This window comes from Strongylocentrotus purpuratus, unplaced genomic scaffold, assembly GCF_000002235.5.
Source record: "Strongylocentrotus purpuratus isolate Spur 01 unplaced genomic scaffold, Spur_5.0 spur5_scaffold_2, whole genome shotgun sequence".
NCBI lineage: Eukaryota > Metazoa > Echinodermata > Echinoidea > Camarodonta > Strongylocentrotidae > Strongylocentrotus > Strongylocentrotus purpuratus.
In genome coordinates, this window is record NW_022145605.1 from 8,414,437 (window position 1) to 8,428,162 (window position 13,726).

At 36.8% G+C, this 13,726-nt stretch overlaps 1 protein-coding gene across 6 annotated transcripts in view; it reads right to left on the reverse strand.

Annotated features, from left to right (window-relative positions):
* Positions 1 to 13,726, reverse strand: part of LOC578919 (galactosylceramide sulfotransferase) — a 51,415-nt gene that overhangs the window by 34,718 nt on the left and 2,971 nt on the right. Inside the window, exon 1 of one of the 6 annotated variants that reach the window (XM_011681493.2) lies at positions 11,243 to 11,493. The exons of 1 other annotated variant lie outside the window; for it this stretch is intronic. The gene's annotated coding sequence lies outside the window, so the exon portion shown is untranslated. Of the gene's footprint in view, positions 1 to 2,410; positions 3,270 to 3,296; positions 3,401 to 3,446; positions 3,465 to 11,236; positions 11,494 to 13,726 lie in introns of those variants that run through there. 4 more of the 6 variants (XM_011681491.2, XM_030991577.1, XM_030991575.1 and 1 more) reach the window with 4 other exon arrangements.

A 13,726-nucleotide genomic window follows, 5' to 3' on the forward strand; every position in this document is an offset into this window, starting at 1 on the left:
TTTCTATGTTTACATTCGAATGAAGGAATCAAATGGCTAATAAAATTATACAATCGCGTTAAATCAAAGAAAATAATGACATGATAAATGATGACGGAACTATTTATACAACGTGAAGATCAACAGTTTACATAATATATTTGTAACTTAAAGAGAATGATTGATAGGACACGACAAGATAATATTTTTCTCTCCAGCATGGCTGCATTGAAAACAAATACAATAAAAGGAGACACCAAGAAATTGGAACGCCCTCACGTAATTGAACGTTTCCTGTCAAATCGGAAGTTCGAACGAATATTTGATTTCTTTGTTGTTAATTAACATCACAGATACGAGGCATAATTGTGTGTGAGAGCATGGAAGGAAAAACACAAGCTAATTGTATTTTTCTTTCTTTCTTTCCGCTGGCGACCACGGTGCTCGCGGCTTGGGATAGAGAAGGGGGGGGGGGGCACAATCCGTCAGTGCCCCTTCTAAATTGTCATCCTATAATTATTGTGGCCTCTTACAGACCTGAACGCACGTTAAAATTGGGGTAATTTGGGGGGGGGGTGGTTGTACGACCTTAATTTTCGGAATCGTACCCCTCTTATTTTAAATAATTGATCAACCCCTGCTGTTTGTAACTATATGTTGGGCTGGCCTATATGAATCAAAACCATTACCTGATTACAGGAATTATGGATTATCAACTTCAGTCGGAAAAACACTCAGTTTTTATAAGTGGAAAACACTCACTGATCAATGCTGCGAGAACGTCAAAACAAAGCCTGGCTCAACTCTTAAAACGAATTCAATTGGTTATGTAATATTGAATAATACCAGCAAAATATTTACGTGACAAGGACATGCAAATATGGTCATCAGTACATAATTTTTCAAAGAACTTGAACAAAAGTCTACATTTTGGGGGCAATGTGTATAAATATATATATTTTTTAAACAATTTTGTTTTATTTCTCCAAATGTGCAATACAAACCATAACATACAATTGAATAAAATAAACGTGTTCAATATTGATGCTTTTACATAAACATAATTAAACACAAACTTATTTGCAGTATATATATAACTTAGCAACAAAGTAAACGTATAAGTACCTAAACATAATATGTCAATTGTAAATGTTAACAAATCTGGAGGTAATTTTACTGGAACAATCCTGCTAACATTCTCAACTCAAGAAAAATATACTAAATAAGTTATCCAGGCCGCAAAAAAGAGTTACCCTTTTAACAGGCTCACATATATACATATATGCACACAAACACACACACAAACACAAATATCTATGTACATATATGTATATATAGATATATATATATATATATACATGTAATTAGATATAATTTCGTTCGCATGCTAATACACCCACACCCGCACACACTGCGTATACCTATTCATGTATATAAACTTCTCCATTTTGTTTCAAAAATCGAAGTTTGGGCGTTGATATCTCTCTTGTTTATACTCTATTATCAAACTTGAATCTGGTATCATACAAAAGCCTGCTTATTTTCCTTTACACCGATGCCCCATTTGTTAGTGGTTATGTAATCATGCAATGTGCAGCACACCTTAACATGATACAAAGAACTTTTTTCCTTTAGTATACGCCCATCATCACAAAAGGAACAAATCAATTGCCAAGAGGTTGGAGAGACAGTTTGCCGTTGAAGGTATCTGGTGTAGCCGAAAACCATTCAACCGTTTTACATATCATGTATATATATATATATATATATACCCATATGCCCATAAGCATTGAGCACTGTACGGAGGAATAGACCAAATCTATGTATATATATATATATATATATATATATATAAACGTGTATAAACATGGTAAGGAGTCGACTACGACTGTTAAACGTGACGGGTCGTGTTATGTGTAGTGGAAATAAAGGTGAAATACTATTGAGTAATATAGCACATTATAGCTGATGTGACCAGTTGTTTATTATAGCCAAGCTTTCGGCATTATAGCCTTCGTCGTGGGCTGTTCAACTGTGCAACAAAGGGAATTAAACAAAATTGTACTCATGAGTTTGAAATAAAATTATATCCAAATGTAGAGTCCAAAGAAAAGGGTTTCTACACAAAAAAAATCAATATCATAATAACGAGGAGGCGCGATAGCTCAGTTAGATGGTAGAGCAGTGGTCGAGTAAGCCGGTGACCCGGGTTCGAAACCAAGTCGATGCGCCAGTGCCCTTTGGTAAGGCATTAATCCTCATTACCAGGTCTATCGGAGAGGACTTAAAGCCGTCGGTCCTCTGGTTGCTTACTTACAAGCATTTATGCTTTCTTAGCATTCAGATAAAATAACCACCACTACACGGTTCAATAATGATGAATATAACAATAAATAATCATTGGTGCCAAATATAGTTAAGCAATCATTACCTGCTTGTGAATGTGACAAAGGCCTATCCTTAGACCAGTTCGTAGTTAGCAAAATGGTTCAGATGACCCCAAATATCCACAGATCTTTAAAGGTAGATAAATCCCACTTTGTGTCAGTTATAATCACAGCTAAAGTCATGGAGGTGATTCTTTATTTGCCCTCTTGAAAGAATTACTTCCACCTGTGTTTAATAGAATGTATCACAGTGGCATGCATGAAGAATGATTACATAACTTTCATGAGCACGTATCGGCAAAACAAGATAGACAGGCTTGAGAAAGTTCAGAGGAGGGGGTACGAATCAAATCCGAGACATCGGACTCCCAACTCTACAAGAGCGACGACTGCAATCACGTCTACCCATGATGTACAAGATCCCCCACCACCAGAAAGCCATCCCTATTCCAGATTACATCACACAGAAAGGCAGAGCTATAAGAAGTCAACATTTTCTTCGTTTCACCAGACTTGGTACATCCTCTGGTTCTTACAAATACAAGTACAGCTTCTTGAAAGACTGGGATATCATTGAGTTGCCCAATTGAAGCAGTTGAAGGAAGCCACCAGCTGCGAGTATAGTCACAACATCATCATTTTTACTTGCACCATATACATGCATATAATTAGGCACAAATTCGCACAAGCCGTCCACCGTCGGCAGAAGATCACCCTTGTCTAGATGAACAGGCTTTGACAAGTAGCAGAATAGCAGATCAGTGGGTTTTACAATTTTGTAAAAGTGACCATTCTGTGCATGCGCAGATTGTATCTTCGAACTGGTCTATTGAGAGTGGTGTGGATATCAATACCTATTGCGTGCACAGTGCACACTCTTAAAACATAAAGCGAAATTGATATTTACTATCATTTAGTGATAAAAACAACCTCTTGTCTTGCCGTCTGATGTGGAAATATGATGCGATCCATGCGGGTTTCGTTACACACCCACATTGTAAACGAGTTCCAATGAAAACACATTAACGTATAAACTATATAACAATAAATATTACACTCTAATAAGGGGCGAATACTGACTTCTTGCAATACTCAAAACTGCATGCTCCATACATTTTAAAGAAAGAAGTGGAAACAAGTAAGGGTATATCCACAATGGGAACATCTGCGAGCGGCGACATCTCACGTCTGTTCACGACGTGATCACAATACAAGATAAGCTGAAAGGAATGCATTGTGTGTAGGGATTAGAGTCTACTAACTATGGAACCAAAAAGTCACCTACATTGAGCAGTTTTAAACGTACTCTAAAAGTTCTGTTATCCGCAGATGGCGTGTAGGTGAATTATGTTTTATTACTTGGAAAATTAGAACATTTAGTAAAAATACGTTGACATGAAACTTTTAAACTAAATAAACTGCATCAGTCCTTGCCAATTTGTGGTGCTTCCCTTTGTATTGAAGCGTGCACATGTATTACATTATTCAACTATCTTGTGAAAAATCTAAGTGTATTATTTGTATTACTTGAAAAGCAATAATTATCTTTGAATATATCAAATGTAAATATATCCAATGTAAATATATACATGGCAACTTTCGTTGAACTATTGAATTCTTTAAACACGTCGTAATCAGCTTTGACATACCCAAACTTGTACGATTCAGAGGTAAACTGATTCTCTTCGATTTTTCTTCACTTAATTTGATTCTCATCGCACTGTGATTAAAGTAAGTTTGGAATGAATTAGCATTTTTTTTTTGTAAACAATCGATTTTCAACTTGTCATTTAGTTTACCAAGAAGTACAAATTGACTGTTATCAATACAAGAAAAACATATTGTTTAGTTTTACAGGTACTCTTAGAGTTTCATTTTATCCATTTCGATTTGTTTTTCTTCTTTTTTTGTAAATAGTAATCTTTTTTCAGTATTTTTATTCCATTTATTGAATATATTTCTACTTACTTTTCAGACTTTCCCAATAAATATATCATATAAATTATCTTTATCTTTATCACCATGTGAACCGTCGAATCAATCTTTCAAATAATATCACTCTCGGTAGTTCGTGACCAGTATTGATCTGTTATCTATGCCGTTGCCTGACGAAAGCAAATGGTGCATAATATATGTTTATCACAAAGTTTTACGAATGCATTTCAAAATACATTCCATTTTTCATCAACATCATTAATAGCGTACATTTGCCAGTCTTTTAGATCACCTTCACCCATCAGAACATCACGGTTAGAATTACGAAATGAACGAAATCATTTGATAGTTGGAGCAACATGAAATTGTTTTGTAACTTTTATGTATATTAGAGAATGATCACCGAGTCGACACCAAATCGTAATGGAAATTGTTATTCTCCAAAAGAAGTAAATTCAGACCAATGCAGATTCTGCTATTACTTGTTACTCTATATTTGATTCAATTGAGGACACTCGGTGGGCATATTACAATGAAAATCTTCGAGGTTAACATTTAATGTCGATTGTAATAAGTTCTGCTCTAGAAAAGAAGTCGGTAGAAGAATTAGGAGGTCGGTAAACAACGGTAAACAATAAAGTTATGAATGTTTAAATTTGTTTTCATGTCAAAATGTTTCAAGGCCCTCATAACTCATGTTCCACATAATACCAGCCAGTATAAATCAAATTCGAGTGAATATACCAAGCAACATCATCACCTGATGAATTTCTATCTCTTCTTTCAGGATTGTAAGATCTTTTATGTGCTTAAATTTACCCCTAATACAACGTATATTTAATTGAGCTATTATACAACCTTTTCTAACGAATTCCAATTTTCTAGGTAAAGCATTTTCATTTGCATTGCTTAGGTTACCATTATCATCAAAAGTAATTGTTTCTACATAATCGTCTGAGATATCTAATCACCATCTGGCAGAGGAACTTTTCGAATAAAATCCATTTATGACATTTAATGCATAATATCGCATTTCGAAGTTTACACTGTGTATATACTGATTTAGAAAATTGTATACATGGATACTTCTTACCGATGAAAACAGTCTGCTCAAAAAAGGAAATTTAGAGGGATTACATGTTATAACCACAGCGGATTGTTATTTTCCTATCGTCTTTCGGTGAGAGCCGCGATTCTGCCTTTTTAATGTCCATGTTTGTTCGCGTTAAATGTCATGTTTCGTGTTTTGCACAGAAAAATGTGATCTTTTTGCGGTGAACGTGGACGTAGATGTTTTTACTAATTATGATAATAATATCAGCTTTTATATAGCGCTTAATACAAATGTCCCTAAGCGCTTTAAGGATATACTATTAACCCGGTCATTGGTTTCAAAACTTGCTCGCACACACTCTGTGCACAATCTCCACTCCCTGGGGAGCATTCCAGTCAGGCGTTACTTGACGCTAAAAAAACTGTTTGACCAACAATGACCGTCGCATCCTACCCATTTTACACCTGGGTGGAGAGTAGCAATTGCAGGTAAATATCTTGCCAAAGGATATTAGTGCCGTGTTGGTATTCGAACCCTCGACCTTCGCATCTTCAGTCAATCGCCTTAAACCACTCGAATGGATGACGAAGCTTCAATCGTGCATGATCCATGGTTCTGGCAAACTGAAACGATAATAGGGACTTTAAGATTGAGTGGACGAGAACGATGTGAACGTCCACGGAGCATGCGTGTCTGGCAAGCCGTTTTGACACGTATTCCTATTATCAAGAATATCAAGAATTACCATTGCTTTTACAAAACAAAAAAAAAATCGTTTCTTGATATCGAGAATTGAATTCTTCATATCAAGAAATAGGAATAAATGTTAAAACGGCTTGCCATGGACACGCATGATCAGTGGACGTTCACGCCGTTCTCGTCCACTCAATCTAACAGTCCCTAATGACTCTAGATCGTCGCGGAGTCGTATGTTCACCTATCGTATGGTTTCGTGGGGGGGGGGGGCACGGGGGCACAGGGAGGGGGGGGGGGTTATTCGCTGGAGCACAACGTTTAGCTTGTCCTTGACAAGGTTTATGATCACTGAATCCGTGTTCTTATTCTTTCTCCTTCACGCCATGGAAGCAAAGACAATTTCTCGGACTGCATTGTTCATGATCGTCTAACATCGATGTACGTCGACGATGTTTTCCTGCAATTTCTGGATCTGCTGATCTAATTCCTGACTTGTTTATGTTTTGAATTCAAGGCTCAATTGAAAGGTAGCATTGCATGTAATTCACTACTAACTTCTTGTACACACACTTGTAAACGGCATTCATAAGAACAGCCGTTGAACGCAAGGCTTATCTTGCAGGTCAGGCCAGTTTCGGAATGTAGTCACAGACCTTTAAATCGCATTACGTAATCGAATCGAGTGTTGGACCATGGACCTTCTAGTAGGTCCATGGTTGGACCATTGACCTACATAATTTGCGGAACTCTTAAAATCGCTGAGATTTAGGCAAGCATTGCTGTAAAGGAGGAAACAACAGAGGCTTCTTATCGATGCAAGCTGACCCGGTTGCATGGTTGGGCAGTACATATCTCCTCGTCAGAGCAAGGAGTTTTAAAGCCCACTGTACTACTTGCTCCCTCTATATAGAAAACAATTCCTAATCGGTGACCACAGGTCCCCCATGATCCTCTTTTTCTTATGTTAATTGAGAGCTGGGTTGATGAGATAGCCTGTCAGTGACCACCTTGAGTGGTCTAATCCCTCCTAGCCAAACTAGTACAATGGCCATTAAGAGCTGGAGTCCCAACTGGCGAAAAATTATTCAAAGCAGCTGCCGTTTTGTAAGGTTGCACAATAGAGTCTACAGGTGTGCTGTTACCTTTGATGTCCAAGGTTCGAAGCCGCCAATATCATTGGAAAGCTTGAGTAGTAATCCTGTTTCACAAAGAAATATTCACTTCTTATTTGAACTAACAAGGGGAAAATCGAACAATAAATGCAAAAATGTGTCAATAATAAGTTTTGTATTATCACCATAACTTGAAAATTGACAATGCACATAATTATCGCAAAGAATGGCAATGAATTGGGGCATACTGCTTAATGATCTGTGTGATCGTTCTCCACAATCAATAGCGTGAATCACAAGAATGAAATAAATGTGCATGGGGAACTCATGTTTGATCCATCTCGTGTTATTGTCTTGATGTCAAGCGTTTGGAACATTAGGCTATCTGGGAGAGGTTTCAATTGTTGAAATAAATGTGCATGGGGAACTCATGTTTGATCCATGTTACTTGTGTTATTGTCTTAAACATGCGTTTTGAAGATTAATGCTTCCTGGGAGAGGTTTCAATTGTTGTAAATGTTGTAGTCAATTTCTTAACAACAACTCCATGAGGTAAGGCTATTTCTTCCACTTCTGTTACTGCGGTTCTTGAATCACAAACCAATAGGAACGCCATCGCAAAGACATTCGAGAAATACATAACGGGTAATTTCAATACACCTGTATCCAATACAACTCATGTTACGAATAGATTTGTGGGCTCTACACACACCTCCGTCACTTTTGTGACCGATAAAAACCACTGAAAATGGCCCACACCATCTTCACAAATATTACGAACGACGGGCAAAATTGAAGCACAATGTCATGATCGTGCGTCATATGTCCCAAAAATGATGCACATTTATATAGTTGTACATACATACATACACACATACGGCTCCAACGAGCAAATTGTGTTCATCGCTTTTTGAATGTGGGTTCCTAAATAAAATTCGATGCTGAAATCGATGGTACCGACTGATTTTGGATATAATGTCCCAAAAGTACCCACATTTTATGTTTTAGAGGCCAACATTATTTGTATGCAATTCAAAACAAACATTGTGGCTGACTGAAAAGTCCGTTTGTTGTAAAAATGAATGAAAAATATATATTTATGAACAATAGATTATATAATGAAATATGGTATAGTTTAAGACCCAATGAAGACCACAGGGCCCTGAAGTTGCACCAACAGGGCCAAACATTCAGCTAATACTCCATAGACAACCAAGATGACTACTTTAAAACAATAAAGTAAAGCGCTATTTCGATATCAAACTATATTTCTTCTAACTTTTACCCATTACATATAATACATATTGAGATAATTATGCTGCAAACTCCTGAATAAGTATTTTTGTTAATAGTTTTAATCATCAAACAGACTGTGTATAATTAATGTGGTACACATAAAGTTCAAATTCAGTTTAATCAATAAGGACATGCGTTATGTTATAGTTGGAAAAGTTTACTTTAGGCACAACTAGCATCAAGTTGACAAGCTATTCATCGGTACAGTACAGTAGAATCACTATTAAATGTCACTATTAAATGTCAGCTATAAAAACTCAAACCTCCCTGGTAAACCGTAATACCTATTTTTTTGTCAAATTATCGAAAAATGCTTCGGGATGATCCGATCTGTGTTCTCGATGTAGTATACAGCATAGACGGAAAAGGAAAGGCGATGGTAGTGGAAGATAAAAGACATACAGGAAAGAGACATAGACAGTATCTCTTTGTGTATCCCTGTCACTTAAAAATGCAAATTTTCCCACATAAGGGGCAAAGGATGCCCCCTCCATGACTGAGCTACACTACGCTACGCCACTGCTCATATATACTCACATTGTATCGTTGTATTTTGATACCGAAATGGAGATTTTCTATAAAGCTGGTATTACCCTAGAAGCGGTTTAAAGCAGTCCTCTTGGCCGTCTAGCTGATTATTTGTGCCATTTTGGAGCAACTTCAGAGCCCCTGTGGTATCCTGTTGGTCTTGTTCTATACTCTATACAATATTTCATTGTATTATCTATTGTTCATTGATATATAAATATATATATATAAATTTATTTTTTTTTTCACACCAAACGAACAATTTTAGCCAAAATATTAATTTCTTGTGAAATGCATAAAAGCAATGGTGGGCCCCTAAACGAAAGATTTGGGCAGTTTGTGCACATTATATTTCAGATCAGACGATGCCATTGGTTTCAGCATCATTCTGTTTAAAGGTGAAAATCATTTCCTTGTTAGAGCCTTCTGTGTACCTCATAATGGCACCTAGTAGAGTCCACAACAAATTTCATTCTAAAAAGTTTTAAAAAACAAAAAATGTTATCAAGTACGTACATGAAGGAATGATTCAATGACGACACACCCCCATCTTTCATTCATTATTGGATTGCAATGTAACTTACTAGGATAGGGAGAAGAATGGAAAAAAGATCCAGTGGATTCTAAAATCCCTCAATATAAGTTCGAAAACTAAAGTTACATCGTTTAATAAATATATGTATTATAATTTAATATGTAACTCTAATTGGTTTGCCATAAGTATTTGCTATCTGTTTTAACTTTGCTCGAAATGAATTCTCTTAGCTACATGTCTTTAGTTCAAAGTTTATATATTTCGTTCTTGTAACTATTTAAATATACTTGTACCTGCTTATTTTTAACTTTGTAAAGCGCATTGAGAAGTTTCTGTTTATTATGCGCTCAATAAATCTATCTTTATCATTATTAAAGCTCTCTTATCATAGCATAATTATCGCTGTAATTATTATTACATATACACCATCTGTTACATCACATTCAGTATACAATTCAATGCATAATTATTTGAACCTTTTAAACCGAATAGTTCATCTTGTAATGAAATTATTAATTTAATTCCGGTTCTAGTATAAATCCAGTGCTCACACCTATCCTAAATATGTTTGACATGCGTACAATCACATAGCAGATAAATAACCGTGTTTTAATCTGTTCATTACAAAATGTACATTCTTTTCTTGGGACTAAATTCATTTTAAACAGTAAATCATTCGTATATAATATGAGTTGCAAAACCTTAAACTGAAACAATCGTATAAGCCCACATCAAAGGTACAATTAAATTCAATGGAACAATATGTTTCCCAACTCTTGCCATTCAGGTCGAAAATGCATTTCCATTTAAGGAACCTTTTCCGTTCTCCAAATGTTCTCTTTAATGAACTTTCTGAATCATCATGCCTAGGATTAACAACTGTTGAAAAGGCCCGTGCAATGGGACATTGAAAAAAAATCATTACAAATGGGGTATCAATTTAAAAAGGAATAACCACACTTTCTAATGATACTAAACATTGCGATGATCATGCCATGATAAAGGCATAATCGATATTACCTCAGTTTCCATTTTTTTTTTTTTTTTTTTTGGGGGGGGGGTCAAATGATTGAATAGAGAATAGGCGGACGACGAATACGGAAGATGATAAATTGTAGTTGAACTTCATTCATTTGTTAATCTCAATTTGAAGCCGTGCTTTAACTTAGTGTCTATGAATTTTAGAACAAAATAGACCAACAGCAAGTCTGAAAGTTCATATTTTATACTAAATTAGGCCAAGTCGAATATAAAATAATTCAAATGGAGATTTAGTTATAAATGCACCCAAGTGTAATTTTGATAACAGTCTGGACAACTACTTGGGAAGTGAACCTGCCAATTAAGTACTAATTTGACGCTAACCATGGACCTATTACGTAATAGGTCCATGCGATAACCCACCCGGTCATGATCCAGCCAACTTAACATAATCATAGAAAAGGAATTTGGAACTGAATATAGAGATTAGAGGCTTAAACCAGCGTTCAGAAGAATCCATAACATGGCTTAATTAAATCTACTGGCACGCCTCCATACGCCTCCGGTCGGTGGGGTGGTCACGTCAATTGAAAACTTTGAACGTGGATGATGGCTCAAGCATAAATGTTCATCACTACACTGATGATAATAATAATAATGAAAATGCACCAATATAGAATAAAATATTGTAGATCTAGATCGACTATTATATGGCCTCTACTTCTATACTTACACTTACAGTACATGTAGATCTATACGCGATACTGATGCCATGATGATAGTCCAAAAGTTTGCGTTATCCTCACTGATAATAAATGGATACCGATCTATATGTCAATATGATTTTTTTTTGCTAATGGTAAACTATAACGACAAACGTCGTGTACTCCGATCCCAAATGAATTTCCACTCACAATTTATCTTCGACCATGACGTCCGTCAAACAAAAAACAGATTATGAAAGCATGGAGATGGACGAGCTTCGATGGTGCAAGGATGACGCTAGCGATCCGTGCTTTAATACGCCAATTAGTATTCCAGCTGTCCGATGAGACTTAGCGTAAAAGGCGATTATAAATCTCGATAATTAGCTGACTAAATAAGAGATAACACTTCTGAAGACGTTTGTTTCACGGTACTTGTGCTGGTTATAGCTGGCCTCGCATGTAACAATTGTCCACGAACTCTGTTTGCAGATCGAGAAATGCAGTCTGGGTCAAGTAAAGATAAAAGACAAAAACAGCAACTTGTGTAGAGATTAGCACATTGAGTGGAATTGAACTTTTTGAGCTGCACGAACGTCATGATGATTTTGACATCTTTCTGTTTGTAGACATACCTGAATACGCTTCTCATCTCACTTGGCTCGTTCTTTTCCTTTCCCACTCTTTGTTCTGTGCATTTCCTACTTCTCCTGTCTTTTGATTAAACCCCTTCTTCTTCTTCTTCCCCTCCCCCTTTTCTTCTTCTTCTCCTTCTTCTTAATCGGTTTTCTTCGTGATTTCCTGTTCCTCCTCCCCCTCTCCATTTTCTTGTTTCTTGGGGGGGGGGGGGGGGTAAGAGGACATATATTTAAATTTTGTTGGTCACAAAAATTTCGCAACGACTCAGCCAACCGCTGAATAAGTGGGGGGGGGGGGGGGTTCGAGCACATTTTTGTTTGTGTGTGTGTCCCAAAATTTGAAAAATTGGCCGATCGATATTTTTTTGTTTGTTCTTGAAATTAAAAAAAAAATTGAAGGGGGGGGGGGTTCCTCAAAAACACACACATAAACAAAGTTGAAGGGGGTTTCAACCCCCAACCCCCCCCCCCCTGCGTACGCGCCTGATTACTACTACTACTACTACTACTACTACTACTACTACTTTCTACTACTACTACTTCTACTACTACTACTACTACTACTGCTACTACTACTACTACTACTGCTGCTGCTGCTACTACTACTACTACTTCTGCTGCTACTACTACTGCTACTAATACTACTACTACTATTACTACTACTAATACTACTACTACTTCTACTATTATACTGTGGCTAACTTCTTCCTCCCCTCCCGTCTTCATTTCTTTCTTGAATACATAGAGATGTTTCCTTCTCTATATATATCATTATCTGTTTTCCTCTTCTCTTCATTTCTCCCTTCCGATTTCTCTTAAAAGTTCCTTTCGCAAGATACTTTTTTACGTTAATTCCTCCTGTGTTTTTTTCTTTCTCAAAATACTTGATTAGCTATCGAGTATCATGTGGTCGCATTTTAATAACGATTAATGACACGTAGGCCTACTCCAGATTTAATGGTATAAATTCCTGCTATACTAAAACGAAAAAATAATAAATTTATGAAAATAAACCCATAAAAAAACATTTGATGTGTAAGGGTTCATGTAACTATAGGTTTTCCCGCCCAATTTCATCAGAGTTGCATCCGATTTAACGATGCGATCATTCAATTTCGAGCGAATTTGAATGATCACCGAGATCAACATTCAAAAGCCTAACTTGTTCATTCAATTTAATTGTATTAGCATGCGATTTCATGGTTTTTTCACATAAACGTGCAAAAAGCGCGTTCAAATTCAAAATGCACGTTTATGCATTCAAATTCGCACCTGCACCGCCCTGATGAACGTTAAGGTGTTCAAATTCACGAATAGGCAAGCATTTATAGCATTTGGGAATTCATTTTCTTTTGTTTAATACTGTTTATGTTCTTTGCAATCTGCATTTGTTTGAATAAATTATGCAAACTGTATGTACCTTGAAATGGGACCTTTGCCTTATATTGAAATATCTCATTCCTCTGACAAACCGTCATCGAAGCAAGAGCTCGTACAACTCATTACATTAATTTATACATGACTATGGCGGCGGCGCGAGGAGAGTACATGGATATCTCGAATACGGACAGAGCTAGGTTGGCTGAAGCATTTGACAACCAGCAAGATTACCTAGAGCTGGCCGACACTCTGGGAATAAACAGATCTACGGCTAGGTCGATTGTGGCGACGTATGTGGACACGGGGAGGGTCCAAAAGCTACCAAGGGGTGGGGCCCGAAATGTGAAAATGGATGTGGACATGCGCAACCATTTTGGAGAACATCATAGATGCAAACCCACTCCTAACGCTACGACAAATGAAGGAGAGTCTTGCGCACAACCTCCCTGACAAGCCCGCAGTCTCAACATCATCAGTAGCAGGGCACTGGATGGAATGATG